The sequence below is a fragment of the Salvelinus fontinalis genome, chromosome 23 (assembly GCF_029448725.1).
Source record: "Salvelinus fontinalis isolate EN_2023a chromosome 23, ASM2944872v1, whole genome shotgun sequence".
Taxonomy (NCBI): Eukaryota; Metazoa; Chordata; class Actinopteri; order Salmoniformes; family Salmonidae; genus Salvelinus; species Salvelinus fontinalis.
In genome coordinates, this window is record NC_074687.1 from 31197528 (window position 1) to 31217707 (window position 20180).

A 20180-nucleotide genomic window follows, 5' to 3' on the forward strand; every position below is an offset into this window, starting at 1 on the left:
CATACAACAACCTTTAGCCCTACAAAGTTGAAGTTCATGTTTAGTTCTGCCCTGGAGTTTGGCTTACCAGAGGTGACCTGTGTGACATTTTTTTTATGTAGATGTATCACTTTTTCTATGATTTACACGAGTAACAAAGATGCATACAGAGGTGATATGCACATCCTAAACTTCAGAAAACCTGTACTGGGCAAAACATACTGTAGATTAAGAAAGGGAAGCCCTGCACACTGTCCAATGCTTCTCCCTAGTGCTTTAGTCCTGCATCATGATACAACTAAGTCATGTAACAAAAGACAAAGGATTAATGCTTCTGACTGTCAACACAGCCTGGATTCGAGAGAGAGAGGAACTGAACAGAGAGGTAAGGAAATTAACTTAACTGCAATTACATTTAACTATAATGAATCATTTTGATTTCCTCCATTTTATGATGAGATTACAACATCCTAGTCCCCAGGGGAAAGAATTGCCTATCTAAATGGATCTGGATTGTAAAGACTTGGACTCTACTGTCCTACTGAGCCCTGCTATTTCATCTCTTCTACTGTACCTCCCCAGTCCTGGTGAAAGGTTGATGGGCTACACAAAGAAACCTCAGTAAGACAACTGTTAGGTGTGGGAAAGGAACATCACTGGCTGTGAAGAGAGATTCAAATCTCCAAGGGCAACATGAGCCAGTAGTGTAGTGTAGTGTAGTGTGTGTGTGTGTGTGTGTGTGTGTGTGTGTGTGTGTGTGTGTGTGTGTGTGTGTGTGTGTGTGTGTGTGTGTGTGTGTGTGTGTGTGTGTGTGTGTGTGTGTGTGTGTGTGTGTGTGTGTGTGTGTGTGTGCGAGACAGACAGACAGATAGACAGACAGACAGACCAGACCAGACCGTGTCTCGATACTGATCAATCAGACAGACAAGGCTGTACATCTCAGACTGCAAGAATCAGGCTTCAGTCGTTCACTGCATTGTCTTACACAACACCTCCTTCTGCACCTCCTCCTGTACCAGGCCTCATAACATTTACTGCTTCCCTGAGGACTTGTTCTACTCAACGACTACAGTGAAAGGCACAATTATTTCATGGTCAGTCTGGTCAAAACAAAAAGTAATGCGTTTGTATTTCTTCTATGCTAACTAGAAATCAGGTCCATTTTACAGTGTGTTCCAGAAACATGGCAAACACAGGTCTAGCTGTCTTGCTGATATTGACAACATGGTTATTGGTAAAGCAAGCTCTGTTGCCATGTGGGCAAAGCCGGTACCATGTTACTGTTACACAGTGGTGCAGCAGTGCTCTCTAGACTAGACATCAGTGTATTTCAGTACAGTGGGAATAAACCAAACAAACACAATGTGTCAATCTAAGCTTTAGAGGGAGATATACACTACCGGTCAAACATTTTCTAACACCTACTCATTCAAGGGTTTTTCTTTATTTTTACTATTTTCTACGTTGTAGAATAATAGTGAAGACATCAAAACTATGAAATAACACATATGAAATCATGTAGTAACCAAAAAAGTGTTAAATAAATCAAAATATATTTTATATTTGAGATTCTTCAAAGTATCCACCCTTTGCCTTGATGACAGCTTTGCACACACTTGGCATTCTCTCAACCAGCTTCATGAGCTGGTAACTGACTCTGTACTGCATGAGAGACACACACACACACACACACTCATTTCAATTAACAGGTGTGCCTTGTTAAAAGTTAATTTGTGGAATTTCTTTCCTTAGTGCGTTTCAGCCAGTCAGTTGAGTTGTGACAAGGTAGGGGTGGTTTACAGAAGACAGACCTATTTAGTTAAAGACCAAGTCCATAATATGAGAAGAACAGCTCAAATAAACAAAGAGAAACGACAGTCCATCATTACTTTAAGACATGAAGGTCAGTCAATACGTAAAATTTCAAGAACTTTGAACATTTCTACAAGTGCAGTTGCAAAAACCATCAAGCACTATGATGAAACTGGCTCTCATGAGGACCGCCACAGGAATGGAAGACCCAGAGTTACCTCTGAGGATAAGTTAATTAGAGTTACCAGCCTCAGAAATTGCAGCCCAAAAAATGCTTAACAGAGTTCAAGTAACATACACATCTCAACATCAACTGTTCAGAGGAGACTGTGTGAATCAGGCCTTCATGGTCAAATTACTGCAAAGAAACCACTACTAAAGGACACCAAAAAGAAGAGACTTGCTTGGGCCAAGAAGCACGAGCAATGGACATTAGACCAGACATTAGAATTCAAGGCACACTTATTCAGCATGGCTACCACAGCATTCTGCAGCGATACGCCATCCCATCTGGTTTGTAATTAGTGGGACTTTCATTTGTTTTTCAACAGGACAATGACCCAACACACCTCCAGGCTGTGTACGGGCTATTTTACCAAGAAGGAGAATGATGGAGTGCTGCATCAGATGACCTGGCCTCCACAATCCCCCGACCTCAACCAAATTGAGATGGTTTGAGATGAGTCGGACTGCAGAGTGAAGGAAAAGCAGTCTACAAATGCTCAGCATATGTGGGAACTCCTTCAAGACTGTTGGAAAAGCATTCTAGGTGAAGCTGGTTGAGAGAATGGCAAGAGTGTACAAAGCTGTCATCAAAGCAAAGGGTGCTATTTGAAGAATCTCAAATATAAAAAATACACTATTATTCTGCAATGTAGAAAATAGTAAAAATAAAGAAAAACCCTTGAATGAGTAGGTGTTCGAAACTTTTGATCGGTAGTGTATGCTTTTTACTACATTAGCTAGGTACTTGTAATATATATCCCTCCAGTGTCTCAAACTGTAAATATAGTTCAAAGCAGCTTGCCACCTCAATAACTTCCCCATAATCATCCAGTGTTACTTGAAGACATAGTTCAATGTTCAGTCTTTCTCACACTAACCTCACGGTTCACTAGAAACCTCTGCTCTGTCAATTATAGGATTATGAGCATATTTGAGATCACAATTAGACATGGTTTCAATTCTCAATGAGCCGAACTGCCTAACCTCATTAGCTAGCTTCCACTTGAGAAGCGCTGTAAAAATGCAATTAACTGAAATGTTTTTTTCTCTCTCTTTTGGACAGAGGAAAGCGTCAGGGAGAGAAAGGTACCTCCACAAGCCCTGCTTGTGTCCCCCTGAGTGCAGTGAAAAACCTTCAGAAAATGTACTGAATAAAAGCTGCATTTGGCCTAGGCTCACAGCCTTCTGGCACTAGTGTTTCAGACTCAGAGACCATTTTGTATACTGATGAGAAAAGGGTTTTTCATTCATATGCTTTGAGAGTTCCAGCTCAACATGCAAGACTGTGTCTGTCTGTATGTAGGGCTGGTGAATGGAAGGGAATGGGTTCACAGGTTCAAACTGTGCTAACTGTGCCCTCAGGAGGCAAAGACTGATCAGTCTTCCTGATTGGAGCCCAGCCAAAACACCCTAGAGAGAGAACCAACGTTGAAGGATGGATTGATATTTAATTACGGGAGGGAGGACATTGTGGCTAGGGGGGGAGGGGGATACAAATGCAGACCTAGATACAGGTGGTATGAAATGACAGTGTTGTGGTTAAAACAGTGGCTTCAGATTCACATAAGTCCTTGGGGCACTAAACCCCTACGCCCACTCATCCTTCAGACCCCCCACCCCCATCAGAGTGATAACCATCTCTCCTAATCCCCAGTGAGAACAGTGACCAACTGACCTCCCCTCTGCTTCCTCATCCCTCCCTCCCTCCCTTCCTGTATCTCTGGTACAGATCAGTCAAAGCTTACCTCACCTTGCATGGGCAGCAACAGTAGGGTCGTTCCACGAAAATATGAAATTGTGCACCAATATTTCATTTTCAAATCCTGTTATATTAAATGAAGTGCCCTTTAATATAGACCACATGGCAAATTCAATAAACCTGATTTTTAATATGAATAAAGACATCCGCATTTTGACGTTCCTTTGTTTTAACCCCAACATTTCTCCAAGTTTCACCATCATCATTGTAAAGCCCTAGTTATTTTGTTGCTTTGACAGTCATTTCTGAAGATGATTATTTATTTAATGTGATTAGTGATTAATCTAATCATACGAAATGTCCATCCCTCACTTTAAGGTCAACCCTGTTACGTGAACTGAAGTTTCATATAAATGGTGAAACTATTCCTTTTGAAAAAAAATATATCAAAAGAAACATTGAACATAATAGTCAAATCGTAGTGGAAAAGCAGGTGACCTGGTTCTGCTCTTATTGGCCATTTTGTGGGCCTCATTTATCAACCGCGCTACATTTCATACTAAATTCTGGCGTACAATGAGATTCTAGGTCTAGGACTTTTGTGCGCCACAAATATTTGGGATTTATCAAAAATAATACAGCAAATGAGGGCGTTTTCCAGGCGGTGTTGTAGCACTCGTTCACCACCTCACAAATATAATATGGCTTTGGTTTATCAATGAAAATATGTGTATATGTTGTGCAACACACACACAACGCCTGGAAAACGCCCTCCATTCACATTTTATGGTAACAAAAACGCCCTCCATTCACATTTTATGGTAACAAAAACGCCCTCCATTCACATTTTATGGTAACAAAAACGCCCTCCATTCACATTTTATGGTAACAAAAACGCCCTCATTTGCTGTATTATTTTGAGATGCTGGAACTGGGCCATGATAGTTCCTAAAAGAAGGTGCAATGGCAAATTTGATCACATTTCTGCAGAGGTGTGGGCAGAATGTTACAGTGACTTTTCCAAATAACAAAATACACGCTGTCTAGCGAATGCCAAGCACTGGCCGTGCATTCTGCAAGATTGATTGTCCTTTCAAGCAATTTAAAAGTAAATGCTACAGTCCACACTTCCATGCAAATTATGAATTGTTGTTCAATATTTTGTTTATAAACACAGTCATGTATTGATATCTCCTGGCTTGGTATAGGCTCTGAAATTAAATAGGTTAGGCTATGATTTCACGCTCCTAATCCTATTGCACAGCAAAAACTGGAGCCTACCCATACTGTCACATAGGACTAGGTCTACTGTCAAGGCTACCGGTCTATTTACTTTCCAGCATGCTTGCCTATTGAATGAGCGATTGATAAATGGTAGCCTACTATTTGTTGTGTTGTGGGAATAATTTAAACTAGTTATGTCAGAAAAGGAGAGAGACGTCCTGCAATATGATTTTGATTTAAGCCTATATAATACAAGTAAAATAAACTTATTAGAGGACATGCAGCTATGCGATCTCCTTACCAATGGAAAATTCATCTGTTTTATCATTAGGCCTACGTTTTAATGTTCTTATTAGCCTACCATTATTATGGGAGGTGCAAACACCTCCCATTTCCCCCAAACTAACAATAAGCCTATTTGCTTGCAATACAGTTGATCAACCTTCTAGAAGTTGTGTTCACACAGGGTTTGAGATTTGCGCAGAGATATGCACACTTTCCCGTCAAGTTCAACATTTAAAAATACCAACCATTGCGGGAAAAAATGATGCATGCAAGGTTACTTTATTTTGCACTTAATAGGCACTTACTATAGTATGTTTTTATTTAACCTCTTGAGATGGGATTTATTTATTTATTAAGTTGAACACTTTGACAGAAAGTTAAAATGAGGTGAAATAAAACTTTTTTGACTGAGGTACACAACCCAAAAGGTACTTATTTGATGGAACGACCCAGCAGCCTTTATCTGGCTGATCCTGACTGAGATACAGGGCCTGAAAGACAGACAGACGGAGGCTGTGTGTGTATGGCTGTGCCATGGCTTGCACTGTTACACCCAGAGATAGGAGGGGGTGGGAGGCAGAAGAGAGGGAGGTGCTGATGATAAAATGGGCATGGCGTGTTTGGTTTGGAAGTGGGAGATGAGGCGAGACTAGGTAGGGCTGTGCGTGTGTGAATGCTGGGGAATACTAATCCCAGTAACTAACCCTGTTCTGGGATCTCAGTTAATCCAATCAGATGACCAGTTTCCATCAACCTAAAGACCTGCAGTTGATAAAGGTGCTTATTAAGTAAGAGTGATACAATGGTTATCCCAGTTGCAGATCAACTATACTGACTGGTTGGGAGGAGATTAAGTTATAACTCAGGGAAGCCATGAATGAATAACCATTTAAAATGTTATGTTGACACAATCCCGCCCATGGTTTTATAACCTCTGACCCTGGCTCCTGGCTGTAGACAAGCCCTGATGACCCTCTCCTTTCCCCACTACACTGACAGGTTCTGCCAATGACTGACGAGGTAGCTTGCAGCAGCAGACAGAGAGTCTGTGGGGTGAGGAGAGGAGCCTCAGGGTTCATACAGATCTGAGAATAGAAAAGACAGATACAGTAAGTGACCTGGCTCACCTATTGTATAAAGCCCTCAAACTCAACTTTGTACCTTGAAGCCAGTTCCACTGCATTTTTTCATTGTTCCACTCTAATCAAAGACTGAGTTATACCTGGGACACCAGGGGTGTGCAATTAGTTATCAGGTGGAACAATAAACCAGCAGGCTCTGGACCTTGTAGGGTAACAGTTGATATGAAGGGACACACACACACACCAAGAAATCTGACACAGATCCACTAGTTATAAAGGCACATGGTGTATGATCTTTCCCAGAGTCCTAAAAATAAAAACACCATATGAAACATGCCATATGATCTGAGCAAGCATGTCAGAGGAGAGCTACTGTCTGGCAGCGAGTCAGAGAGACAGGCAACAAAGAGGACTGGGTATATTTATCCTTTACACCACAGGAATACAACAGCATGACATGACCGGTTTAAACGGTTAAAAGAAACACTAACACATAGTGTGCTGTACTTATCTGGACACTCAAAACCATACTGTAGGCCAACACATGAACACACACTACATAAACAGAGAGCTGGAGAGCTACCATGGGAGGCAGACAGTAGCAACACGCCCTGCCCACGTGAGGATCTGTCTTTTGCAGCCATCTATTTATGTCCTGTGTTTGAGACGTGACAAATCCATTGGCACTTAAATCTCGCTGGATTGATTGCTTTAATTTTAACCCGTTAATGTTACGACCACGGAAATATTTGAAATGACCTGTCAAACACATTCTGATAATGGCTGAAATGGGCGCAGTGCAATACAGTACGTTGTCATTCGGAAAGTATCCAGACCCCTTGACTTTTCCCACATTTTGTTAGGTTACAGCGTTATTCTAATATTGATTAAATCGTTTTTTCCCCTCATCAATCTACACACAAAACCCCATAATGACAAAGCAAAAGCATGTTTTTAGAAATGTTAGCAACTTTGAAAAAAACTGAAATATCACATTTACATTCAGTTGAAGTCAGAAGATGACATACACCTTGCCAAATACATTTAAACTCCGTTTTTCACAATTCCTGACATTTAATCCTAGGAAAAATTCCCTGTCTTAGGTCAGTTAAGATGACCATTTTATTTTAAGAATGTGAAATGTCAGAATAATAGTGGAGAGAATGATTTATTTCAGCTTTAATCCTTTCATCACATTGCCAGTAGGTCAGAAGTTTACATACACTATTTGGTAGCATTGCCTTTAAATTGTTTAACTTGGGTGAAATGTTTAGGGTAGCCTTCCACAACCTTCCCACAATAAGTTGGGTGAATTTTGGCCCATTCCTCCTGACAGAGCTGGTGTAACTGAGTCAGGTTTGTAGGCCTCCTTGCTCGCACACGCTTTTTCAGTTCTGACCACACATTTTCTATAGGTTTGAGGTCAGGGCTTTGTGATGGCCACTCCAATATCTTGACTTTATTGTCCTTAAGCCATTTTGCCACAACTATGCTTGGGGTCAATGTCCATTTGGAAGACCCATTTGCGACCACGCTTCAACTTCCTGACTGATGTCTTGAGATGTTGCTTCAATATATCCACATCATTTTCTTCCTCATAATGCCATCTATTTTCTGAAGTGCACCAGTCCCTCCTGCAGCAAAGCACCCCAACAACATGATGCTGCCACCCCCGTGCTTCACGGTTGTTCGGTGTTCTTTGGCTTGCAAGCCTCCCCCTTTTTCCTCCAAACATAACGATGGTCATTATGGCCAAACAGTTCTATTTTTGTTTCATCAGCCCAGAGGACATTTCTCCAAAAAGTACGATCTTTGTCCCCATGTGCAGTTGCAAACCGTAGTCTGGCTTTTTTATGGTGGTTTTGGAGCAGTGGCTTCTTCCTTGCTGAGCAGCCTTTCAGGTTACGTCGATATAGGACTCGTTCTACTGTGGATATAGATACTTTTGTACCTGTTTCCTCCAGCATCTTCACAGAGTCCTTTGCTGTTGTTCTGGGATTGATTTGCACTTTTCGCACCAAAGTACGTTCATCTCTAGGAGACAGAACTTCCTGAGCGGTATGATGGCTGCGTGGTCCCATGGTGTTTATACTCAAGTACTATTGTGTGTACAGATTAATGTGGTACTTTCAGGTGTTTGGAAATTGCTCCCAAGGATGAACCAAACTTGTGGAGGTCTACAATATTTTTCCTGAGGTCTTGACTGATTTCTTTTCCAATGATGTCATGCAAAGAGGCACTGAGTTTAAAGGTAGGCCTTGAAATACATCCACAGGTACACCTCCAATTGACTCAAATGATGTCAAATAGCCTATCAGAAGCTTCTAAAGCCATGACATCATTTTATGGAATTTTCCAAGCTGTTTAAAGGCACAGTTAACTTTGTGTATGTAAACTCCTGACCCACTGGAAATGTGATACAGTGAGTTATACGTGAAATAATTTGTCTGTAAACAATTGTTGGAAAACTTACTTGTGTCCTGCACAAAGTAGATGTCCTAACTGACTTGCCAAAACTATAGTTTGTTAACTTCTACTTCATCACAATCCCGGATCCGGGAGCACCCCATCAGTAAAAAAGCTGACTAGCATAGCCTAGCATAGCGTCACAAGTAAATACTAGCATCTAAATATCATTAAATCACAAGTCCAAGACACCAGATGAAAGATACACATCTTGTGAATCCAGCCATCATTTCTGATTTTTAAAATGTTTTACAGGGAAGACACAATATGTAAATCTATTAGCTAACCACGATAGCAAAAGACACAACTTTTTTTTCCCACCATTTTTTTCCTGCATAGGTAGCTATCACAATTTCGACCAAATAAAGATATAAATAGCCACTAACCAAGAAACAACTTCATCAGATGACAGTCTGATAACATATTTATTGTATAGCATATGTTTTGTTAGAAAAATGTGCATATTTCAGGTATAAATCATAGTTTACCATTGCAGCCACCATCACAACTCTCACCAAAGCAACTAGAATAACTACAGAGACCAACGTGAATTACCTAAATATTACCTAAAACATTTATGAAAAATACACAGCGTACAGCAAATGAAAGACAAAGATCTTGTGAATCCAGCCAATATTTCAGATTTTTTAAGTGTTTTACAGCGAAAACACAATATAGCATTATATTAGCTTACTACAATAGCCAACCACACAACAGCATTGATTCAAGCCAACAATAGCGATAACAAATAAACCAGCAAAAGATATTAATTTTTTCACTAACCTTCTCAAACTTCTTCAGATGACAGTCCTATAACATCATATTACACAATACATATATGTAACGGCTGTCTAATGCCTCCTCCTCGGATGAGGAGGAGGAGTAAGGGTCGGACCAAAACGCAGCGTTGAATGAAGACATAATGAATTTATTTACAGACAGACGAAGACGGTAAAACTCTGAAACAAACTACAAAACAACAAACGACGTAGACAGACCTGATGTTGAGAACTTACATATACACGAAGAACGCAAGAACAGGTACAGACTACACAAACGAACGAAAACACGAAACAGTCCCGTGTGGTGCATACAGACACACACACAGGAACAATCACCCACAAACAAACAGTGAGAACAGCCTACCTTAATATGGTTCTCAATCAGAGGAAACGTCAAACACCTGCCTCTAATTGAGAACCATATCAGGCAACACATTTAACCCAACATAGAAACACATAACATAGAATGCCCACCCCAACTCACGCCCTGACTAACTAAACACATACAAAAACAATGGAAAACAGGTCAGGAACGTGACAGAACCCCCCCCCCCCCCCCCTCACGGTGCGAACTCCGGGCGCACCACCTAAAGTCTAGGGGAGGGTCTGGGTGGGCATCTGTCCACGGTGGCGGCTCCGGCTCCGGACGTGGTCCCCACCCCACCATAGTCAATCCCCGCTTCCGTAGCCTCCTCCAAATGGCCACCCTCCCAATTAACCCCACTGGATTAAGGGGCAGCACCGGACTAAGGGACAACACCGGAATGAGGGGCAGCTCTGGAATGAGGGGCAGCTCTGGAATGAGGGGCAGCTCCGGACTGAGGGGCAGCTCCGGACTGAGGGGCAGCTCCGGACTGAGGGGCAGCTCCGGACTGAGGGGCAGCACCTGGCTGGCTGGCGGATCCTGGCTGGCTGGCTCTGGTGGATCCTGGCTGGCTGGCTCTGGCGGATCCTGGCTGGATTACTATTGCAACAACACATCATCAGTAGGGTAAAACTAACCTGTCTCACGACGGTCTAAACCCAGCTCACGTTCGCTATTAGTGGGTGAACAATCCAACGCCCTATTAGTGGGTGAACAATCCAACGCTTGGTGAATTCTGCTTCACAATGATAGGAAGAGCCGACATCGAAGGCTGACTGGCTCTGGCGGATTGGATTCTGGCTGGCTGGCTCTGGCGGATCCTGGCTGGCTGGCTCTGGCGGATCCTGGCTGGCTGGCTCTGGCGGATCCTGGCTGGCTGGCTCTGGCGGATCCTGGCTGGCTGGCTCTGGCGGATCCTGGCTGGCTGGCCCTGGCGGATCCTGGCTGGCTGGCTCTGGCGGATTCTGGCTGGCTCGCGGCTCTGGCTGCTCATGGCTGGCTGGCGGCTCTGGCTGCTCATGGCTGGCTGGCGGCTCTGGTTGCTCATGGCTGGCTGGCGGCTCTGGCTGCTCATGGCTGGCTGGCGGCTCTGGCTGCTCATGGCTGGCTGGCGGCTCTGGCTGCTCATGGCTGGCTGGCGGCTTTGGCTGCTCATGGCTGGCTGGCGGCTCTGGCTGCTCATGGCTGGCTGGCGGCTCTGGCTGCTCATGGCTGGCTGGCGGCTCTGGCTGCTCATGGCTGGCTGGCGGCTCTGGCTGCTCATGTCTGGCGGAAGGCTCTGGCTGCTCCTGTCTGGCGGAAGGCTCTGGCTGCTCCTGTCTGGCGGAAGGCTCTGGCTGCTCCTGTCTGGCGGAAGGCTCTGGCTGCTCCTGTCTTGCGGAAGGCTCTAGCGGCTCCTGTCTGGCGGACGGCTCTAGCGGCTCCTGTCTGGCGGACGGCTCAGCGGCTCCTGTCTGGCGGATGGCTCTGAAGGCTCATGACAGACGGGCGGCTTTGAAGGCTCAGTACAGACGGGCGACTTTGCAGGCTCAGTACAGACGGGCGGCTTTGAAGGCTCAGTACAGACGGGCGGCTTTGCAGGCTCAGTACAGACGGGCGGCTTTGAAGGCTCAGTACAGACGGGCAGTTCATACGGCGCTTGGCAGACGGACAACTCAGACGGCGTTGGGCAGACGGGCAGTTCAGGCGCCGTTGGGCAGACGGGCAGTTCAGGCGCCGTTGATTTCGATTTTTAGATTCGATTTTTTAAATTAACGTTACTACGACATACAGTGTGCGTTAAAGCGAGACCGCACCGAAATGAATGGCGGAATAGTAGTTTTACATTTTTCAACAGAACAACGAATTAACATCATAAATAGTTCTTACTTTTTGATGAGCTCCCATCAGAATCTTGGGCAAGTTGTCCTTTTTCCAAAAGAATCGTTGTTCGGTTGTAGATTGTCACCTTCAACTTTGGAATTAGCAGTAAACATTAGCCATGTGGGCCAGACGTGCCCAACTCACTAGAACGCAGCACAAATAAATACCCGAAAATCGCAATATACTGATATAAACGGATATAACTCGGTTTAAAATAACAACATTATGATGTCTTTAACACCTATATCGAATAAAATCAGAGCCGGATATATCTAAGGGCTATAACGGGAGCTTTCTAGAACGCCATCCTGAGGTCTGTCTTGCGTCATGGCGAAGGAAAGAAAGAGAGGACCCCACGTTGCCAGCCCATTTACAAGGCCTCAGATCTGCCTAGCAACTCCATTTCAATTCTCACTATTTGCTGACATCCAGGTGAAGGCGTATGCAGTGCATCGACCAATAGAAGACCTGCAAATTCATAAACCGACCTCAAAACAGCCTGCAGATTTCAGATTTCTCACTTCCTCATAGGAAAATTGCTCCAACTCGAGTTCTGTTTTACTCACAGATATAATTCAAACGGTTTTAGAAACAAGAGAGTGTTTTCTATCCAATAGTAATAATAATATGCATATTGTACGAGCAAGAATTGAGTACGAGGAAGTTTAATTTGGGAACGAAATTATTACAAAGTGCAAACAGCACCCCCTATTGAGAAAAAGTTAACAAGACATTTGTGGAGTGGTTGAAAAAACTGTTTTAATGACTCCAACCTAAGTGTATGTAAACTTCTGACTTCAACTGTAAGTATTCAGACCTTTTACTCAGGTCTTTGATGAATCACTCTTGGCAGCGATTACAGCCTCAAGTCTTCTTGGGTATAACGCTACAAGCTTGGCACACCTGTACTTGGGGAGTTTATCCCATTATTCTCTGCAGATCCTCTCAAGCTCTGTCAGGTTGGATGTGGAGCGTCACTACACAGCTATTTTCAAGTCTCCCCTGAGATGTTTAGCTGGGTTCAAGTCTGGGCTCTGGCTGGGCCAGTCAAGGACATTCAGAGACTTGTCCGAAGCCACTCCTGCATTGTCTTGGCTGTATGCTTAGCGTCATTGGCACAGTGGTCTAAGACACTGCATCTCAGTGCTAGAGGCTTCACTGCAGTACCTGGTTCGACTCCAGGCTGCATCACATCCGGCTGGGATTGGGAGTCCCATAGGGTGGCACACAATTGGCCCAGCGTTGTCCGGGTTTGGCCGTCATTGTAAATACGATTTTTTTCTTAACTGACTTGCCTAGTTAAATAAAGGTTAAATAAAACATTTTTCAAAAATTGCCCTGTTAGAAGGTGAACCTTTGCTCCAGTCTGAGGTCCTGAAGGATTTGGAGAAGGTTTTCATCATGGATCTCTCTGTACTTTGCCCCATTCATCTTTCACACAATCCTGAGTAGTCTCCCAGTTCCTGCTGCTGAAAAACATCCCCACAGCATGATACTGCCACCACCACGCTTCACCGTAGGGATGGTGCCAGGCTTCCTCCAGACGTGACGCTTGGCATTCAGGCCAAATAATTCAATCTTGGTTTCAACAGACCAGAGAATGTTGTTTCTCATGGTCTGAGAGTCCATTATGAGCCTTTTGGCTTTTACTGAGGAGTGGTTTCCATCTGGCCACTCTACCATATTTGGCCTGATTTGTGAAGTGCTGCAGAGATGGTTGTCCTTCTGGAAGATTCTCTCATCTCCACAGAGGAACTCTGGAGCTCTGTCAGAGTGACCATCGGGTTCTTGGTCACCTACCTGACCAAGGCCCTTCTCCCCCGATTGTTCAGTTTGGCCGGGTGGCCAGCTCTAGGAACAGTCTTGGGGGTTTCAAACGTCTTCCATTTAAGAACGATGGAGGCCACTGTGTTCTTGGGGACCTTCAATGCTGCAGACATTTTTGGTACACCTCCACAGATCTGTCCCTCGACACAATCCTCTCTCCGAGCACTATGGACAATTCCTTCGACCTCATAGCTTGGTTTTTGCTTTGACATGCACAGTCAACTGTGGAAACTTATATAGACCGGTGTGTGCATTTCCAAATCAATTGAATTTACCACAGATGGACTGTAATCAAGTTGTAGAAACATCTCAAGAATGATCAATGGAAACAGGATGCACATGAGATTAATTTTGAGTGTCATGGCGAAGGGTCTGAATACTTATTTAAATAAGGAATTTCTATTTTTATTTTTAAATACATTTGCAAAAATGTCTTGTTTGCTTTGACATTATAGCCTGGTGCAGGTCTACAATTTTGTTTCTGGTGTCCTTTGACAGCTCTTTGGTCTTGGCCATAGTGGAGTTTGGAGTGTGACTGTTTGAGTTTGTGGACAGGTGTCTTTTATACTGATAACAAGTTCAAACAGGTGCCATTAATACAGGTAACGAGTGGAGGACAGAGGAGCCTCTTAAAGAAGAAGTTACAGGTCTGTGAGAGCCAGAAATCTTGCTTGTTTGTAGGTGACCAAATACTTATTTTCCACCATAATTTGCAAATAAATAAATTAAAAATCCTACAATGTGATTTTCTGGATTTTTTTCCTAATTTTGTCTGTCATAGTTGAAGTGTACCTATGATGAAAATTACAGGCCTCTCTCATCTTAAGTGGGAGAACTTGCATAATTGGTGGCTGACTAAATACTTTTTTGCCCCACTGTATATATATATATATATAAAACCTATATGTTGTAAACGTAACAATTTTGATGACCGTTGCTATAGACAGAGTCTCTTTCTGCTCATCACACACAAAGCCAAGCAGAATGCATTGATTGAACTTGATTCATCAATGTGAAAATAATGAAGCAATGCCCCGATTAGCTTGAGAATAAGTCATATTGACAGCAGCTGGTACAGCAGCACAGATCCAGGTCAGTGCTCTGTGCTCAGACTGTGAATGCTCTTGGTAGTGCCCAACAAAAGTCTATTGTAGTCTACTACATATTGACTGTAAAGGGATGAATAAAGGAATAAAGATCGTCTCCCCTAGAGAAGGAGGAGTCCCGTTAGCCCATTCTGGCCAGGAGTGTTCCATTCTCACACCTGGGTGGGTGTCATTCACAATTCCTGCCAAAGCCCCCGCCCCCTCCTCTTTCTATGGTGGCTGAATTGTAAGAGTGAAATATAATATATCATAATGTCAAAGGTGAGGCTCGGTCTTTTGTTACATTCTTTGACTAAATGCAGCCTAGACGCCCTGCCTCTCTTCTAATCTGCATTGTTACCGCTGGGAAACCATTGGGAAACCGATTGTCCAAGACCCTACAGTGTCATTGTAATGAGACCAACAAAAGCATCAAGAGATGTTTTACTTTTTTCTCACAGGGAAATCTGACACTAATCTAAAACTTCCTCTCCACCCCTTCCCCCTGGGGCCCGACACACACACACACACACACACACACACACACACACACACACACACACACACACACACACACACACACACACACACACACACACACACACACACACACACACACACACACACACACACACACCATTCAATTATGCTATGTCTCTGTGGTCATTAGCACCAAGGTTCCATGCTCCCTGTGGTCTGGCTACTGGTGCTACTGGTGCTTACACATGCTGATGGATCCTCCGCTGGCTAAGGTGTCAGATCTCACACAGTGGGGAGAGGGGCCATATGTGTGTGTGTGTGTGTGTTTGTGTGTGACATGGAGCACAACAAAGCACTCAGGCATGTAGTCCATTAGGCCACTCACTCTCTGAATTCAGCCATGTCATAGGTCACTCATTGAGTGATATTTTCTCACCAGTCCCCTCTCTCTCTCTGGCTCCCACAGTAATGGGAGACCAAAGTGCCTGGTAGTCTAATAATCTCTAGATATAGAGCCACTGTCCTGCACCAAAAACTCCCCAGATTGATTAAGTTTTACAAACCAAAGTTGATGTGTTACAGCCTTGTTGCAAACGTCCTTGGCCAGCAGTGTTACCATTGTCTCTGTGTCAATGGTAACGCCAGCCAAATGGCACAGACAGAAAGTCAGTCAGTCACAGAGTCAACAGCATCACAGTGTTGATATTCTGGGGAATAGTTTCAGAACCCTATGGCCCCGGGTCACAAGTAGTGCACTAGAATAGGGTGCCAATTGGGATGCCCAGACAGTGTCTATCTTCTGTTAAATACTTTTACAATGTGACAAAATAACAATCATGATAACCCGCCATTCTGTCAGCAGGTTAACTCTATGGCAACCGCTCTCCTTTTCTTAGGTCCAGTGGCATTTGGGAACAGCATAAATATAATGTTTGACTTGGTAACCCACTGACTGAAATTGTAGCAATAATCAAGCCACATTAAATAAAACACAACTCCCCATGCAGAAGTAGATTTTATTTTATTTCTAAAATTAGAATAGAACTGAAATAAAGACTAGAATGTGTCCTGAACATATCTCTTTATCTGCTCGTCTCTGGCTCTCAATCTGTAAGGCACCTAAGTGCCAAGACAGCACAAACAGATCTGGGTCCAGGCTATCAATCTGTGGCAGTTCACAACAGTTTTAAGACAATATTCTGATTAACCTGAGGTATGCTGTAATATCTCTGCCTGTCTTTTTCAACCATCGTTCTACCTCCTGTCGTTCTGCCACGTGTCTTTGGATGAATGGGGAAAGGAAATCTAGGTCTGAGACTTAAGTCTTGTCTTGCGCATTAATTATTACGTTTCAAACTGGTGACAAGCTGCCCCCCTCCTTCTTTAGAACTTCCATACATGGACTAGCCTACATATGGCTAATTAGCCACAGTGGTAAACAACAACAGAAGCACCCATGTGTGTGTGTGTGTCATAGATACAACATGAAGAGCTGCAACAGGGAGATAGGACTCTAAATCAGTCACTGTCCCTCTCAGTCACAGACCACCTGCTGACAAATACTTCACTGAACACCACAACAAAGACAAAGTAAAAGAACATTCCCTAGTCGCCAAGGTAAAGGTTTCAGCGTTGGCCTAGTTTATATGTCCCACATACCTACCAACTCACCGACAGACACATGCACGTAGGTACACACACAAGTACACATAAGCACGCACCCATACACTTTCGGTTGTGTAAAGCACCCCACCGAGTGCCATGTAGATCAGTTCCAAACAGTCTGCCAGGCTCACTGGCAGCAGCAGCAGTAGCAGCTATACAGGCATTAGTTCTCCACTCACCTCTCCTGAACCAGCCACTACACACAGCCCTCTTTGAACCAGCCACTGCACACAGCCCTCTTTGAACCAGCCACTGCACACAGCCCTCTTTGAACCAGCCACTGCACACAGCCCTCTTTGAACCAGCTACTGCGCACCCCCCCCCCCCCCCCCCCCCCCACACACACACACACAAACACACACACACACAAACACACACACACACACACACACCCACCCATCAAAGAGGAAAGACAGGCAGGCCATACTCTTCCAACTGCATTCTCAAAAGGGGGGGGGGGTAAAGACAAGCAAAGACTGGAAATGAAAGAGATGAACATCAAAGGAGTTACGATGCACTGTAAAAGACCACTGGGAGGGTGTATGTGTGTGATGGGGTGGGGGACAATCCAGTTCTGAGAAATGTCTTTATAAAAAAAAATCCACAAGGTATTTAGTACATTCAGTACCGTTCAGTCACACATCGAGACATCATGACATCACTGTTGCTGCCCATTAAGCCCATCAACCTCCCAAAATGTTCCTCTTTCCCTCTATTGCTGCAATTTGAAGACACAATGGGACATAATTGAGTTGAGAACTGTGATTTGGTTCTTACACTTTGTTCCCTTTCCTTAAATAGAGATGACAGCTTCAACCTCAGTCAGTCAGGGAATCTCTCTCTCTAAGGGGCTTTATTGGCATGGAAAACATGTTTACATTGCCTTTTCTCCCAATAGATATGGGAGTTTATAAAAATTGGATTTGTTTTCGAATTCTTTGTGGGTCTGTGTAATCTGAGGGAAATGTGTGTCTTTAATATGGTCATAAACTTGGCAGGAGGTTAGGAAGTGCAGCTCAGTTTCCATGTCATTTTGTGGGCAGTGTGCACATAGCCTGTCTTCTCTTGAGAGCCAGGTCTGCCTACGGCAACCTTTCTCAATAGCAAAGCTATGCTCACTGAGTCTGTACATAGTCAAAGCTTTCCTTAATTTTGGGGCAGTCACAGTGGTCTCTCTCTCTCTCTCTCTGACGGTTTGGTGCCAGATAAACAACCTCTCCCTCAACGTTAGCAAAACAAAGGAGCTGATTATGGACTTCAGAAGGAACCAGGCTGGACATGCCCCCATCCTCATCAACGGGGCCACCGAAGATGGTCAATCACTTTAAATTCCTCTGCGTACACATCTCAGAGAGGCTGAAATGGTCTAACCACACGGACACTGTAGTGATAGTCAACTCCATTCTTTCTCCTGCTGCCCCCCCCCCCCCCCCATTCATCACTGTTGCAGTTGTTAACATGTATATCATAACTTTTTTATTAAAATTTGTATTGTTTTTATTTCACTCAATGGTCATGCTGCTCCCCCTATGGTCACTCCCCCCACCTCCTCACCAGTCTGTACTCTGCCTCCACCAAATGGACATTTATTCATCACTGCCACAGTTGTTATTTAAGTGATAATGCCCGAGAAGCCGGTGTTTGGAGGATATATCGGTATGGGTGTTGTTAGGCCCGAGACGAAGTGGAGGGCTGGCAAACCGTACCAATATATCCTACAAACACCGGCTTTGAGTGACTTTTATACAACTGGTTACCAACATATTCGAATAATGATTGACATGTTTTCATTAAAAACGTTATTTTCTGAATTTATTCATACAATTTCATCCTTCCAAAATATATAGCCCCGACCCAAATCTAGGGTTGCTACCCAAGCCGACTGGTTGTTCGTTCTATCGGTTCGGTTGCCAGAGACGCGACCCAGTCGTTCATTCTCAACGTTCCACTGTCATACTGGCTGGCAACATTCTTATCCCTTGCTTGCTAGCTAGCCAACTAAGGCTAACTTACAGTCACATGAAAAATTGCAGCCAGAATAACAGCAAAGTAGCAGCATTTGCATTTGTTTCAGCTGTTTTTTAGTGACATGTATTTGGATACATCCATAACAATGAGCTAATGTGGCGCAATTTCACCTGGCATCGAAAATGTGCTGACTCGTCAGGACACTGTTGTTCAGAGGAGTTAGCTGCACTTCGTTTCGTTTGACTTTTTTTCCATTTTCATTTCTTTCTATATATCCATAAATATTATGCCAGCTGATTCATGATTTCAACTGGCTGATTTCTCAAGGATAATCAATGGAAACAGGATGCACCTGAGCTCAATTTCGAGTGTCATAGCGAATGGTCTGAATACTTATGTAAATAAGGTTTTTCTGTTTTTTATTTTTAATAAATTTGAAAAAGATTCTAAAAACTTGTTTACACTTTGTCCTTAAGGGGTATAGTGTGTAGATTGATGAGGAATAACATTTATTTAATACATTTTAGAATAAAGCTGTAACATGACAAAATGTGGAAAAAGTGAAGGGGTCGGAATACTTTCCGAATGCATTGTATATAGTATTATTTCTATTGTTGTTTTTTACGACCATTTTCATTATTTTATTTCACTTAGTCCTGCATATTGGAGCTCAAAGCCTAAGATGTTCACTGTACCCTGCAATCACACCTGCAACCCTGAATCTACCTCCGTCATGTGAAGCAAGCCTCCATTGTGTGAACTGACATTGACAGGCAGCATTTAGTCATAATGTCTGTCTGTCGTAAGGAAAATAACCCTTTGATTAAATATACTATAATGTGACGTAATCATAAAAAGTAAAAAAAAACATTATGCAAGGAAAGTTGAAGGCCAGAGCTGGAGCTGGTGTTCTAAATGCTTCATGTCATTCATTTGACTGGTAGGAAGAGTTGTGTGGAGTCCGACTGCTTCTAATATGAGCATTTGTATTACACAAGGACTGACTGGCAAGGAATTCAATGGACAATATTCAGTCCCTTCAGGATTTTGTGATTCTGTGAGGACTTGTATAAGTTTGACCAATCACTGCACTATTACTGCATAAAACAGTTAAATCAGCAACAAGCTCTCCCAGTCTCACTGCAGAATGAGACATTTATCCACGTTGCTCCAAATGTCAAACTTCTAAGTGCTTTTGACACCCTGGGTTGACTCCTCCTACTCAGTATTATTCCGTTACTCCAAAAGTCACATTTCTAAGTAGCTTCAAACGTCAAATTTAGAAGGTTGAGGGTTAAGGTTTTGGATGGGGTTAAAACATAACGTTTAGGCACTCATTCCAAATAGTTAAGGTAACGGTTAAGGTTTGGGATA

General features: G+C 43.4%; 1 protein-coding gene across 4 annotated transcripts in view; it reads right to left on the minus strand.

Moving 5' to 3' along the window:
• The window catches only part of LOC129821121 (diacylglycerol kinase beta-like), a 162436-nt gene that overhangs the window by 32413 nt on the left and 109843 nt on the right, over window positions 1-20180 (minus strand). The gene's annotated exons all lie outside the window — the stretch shown is intronic.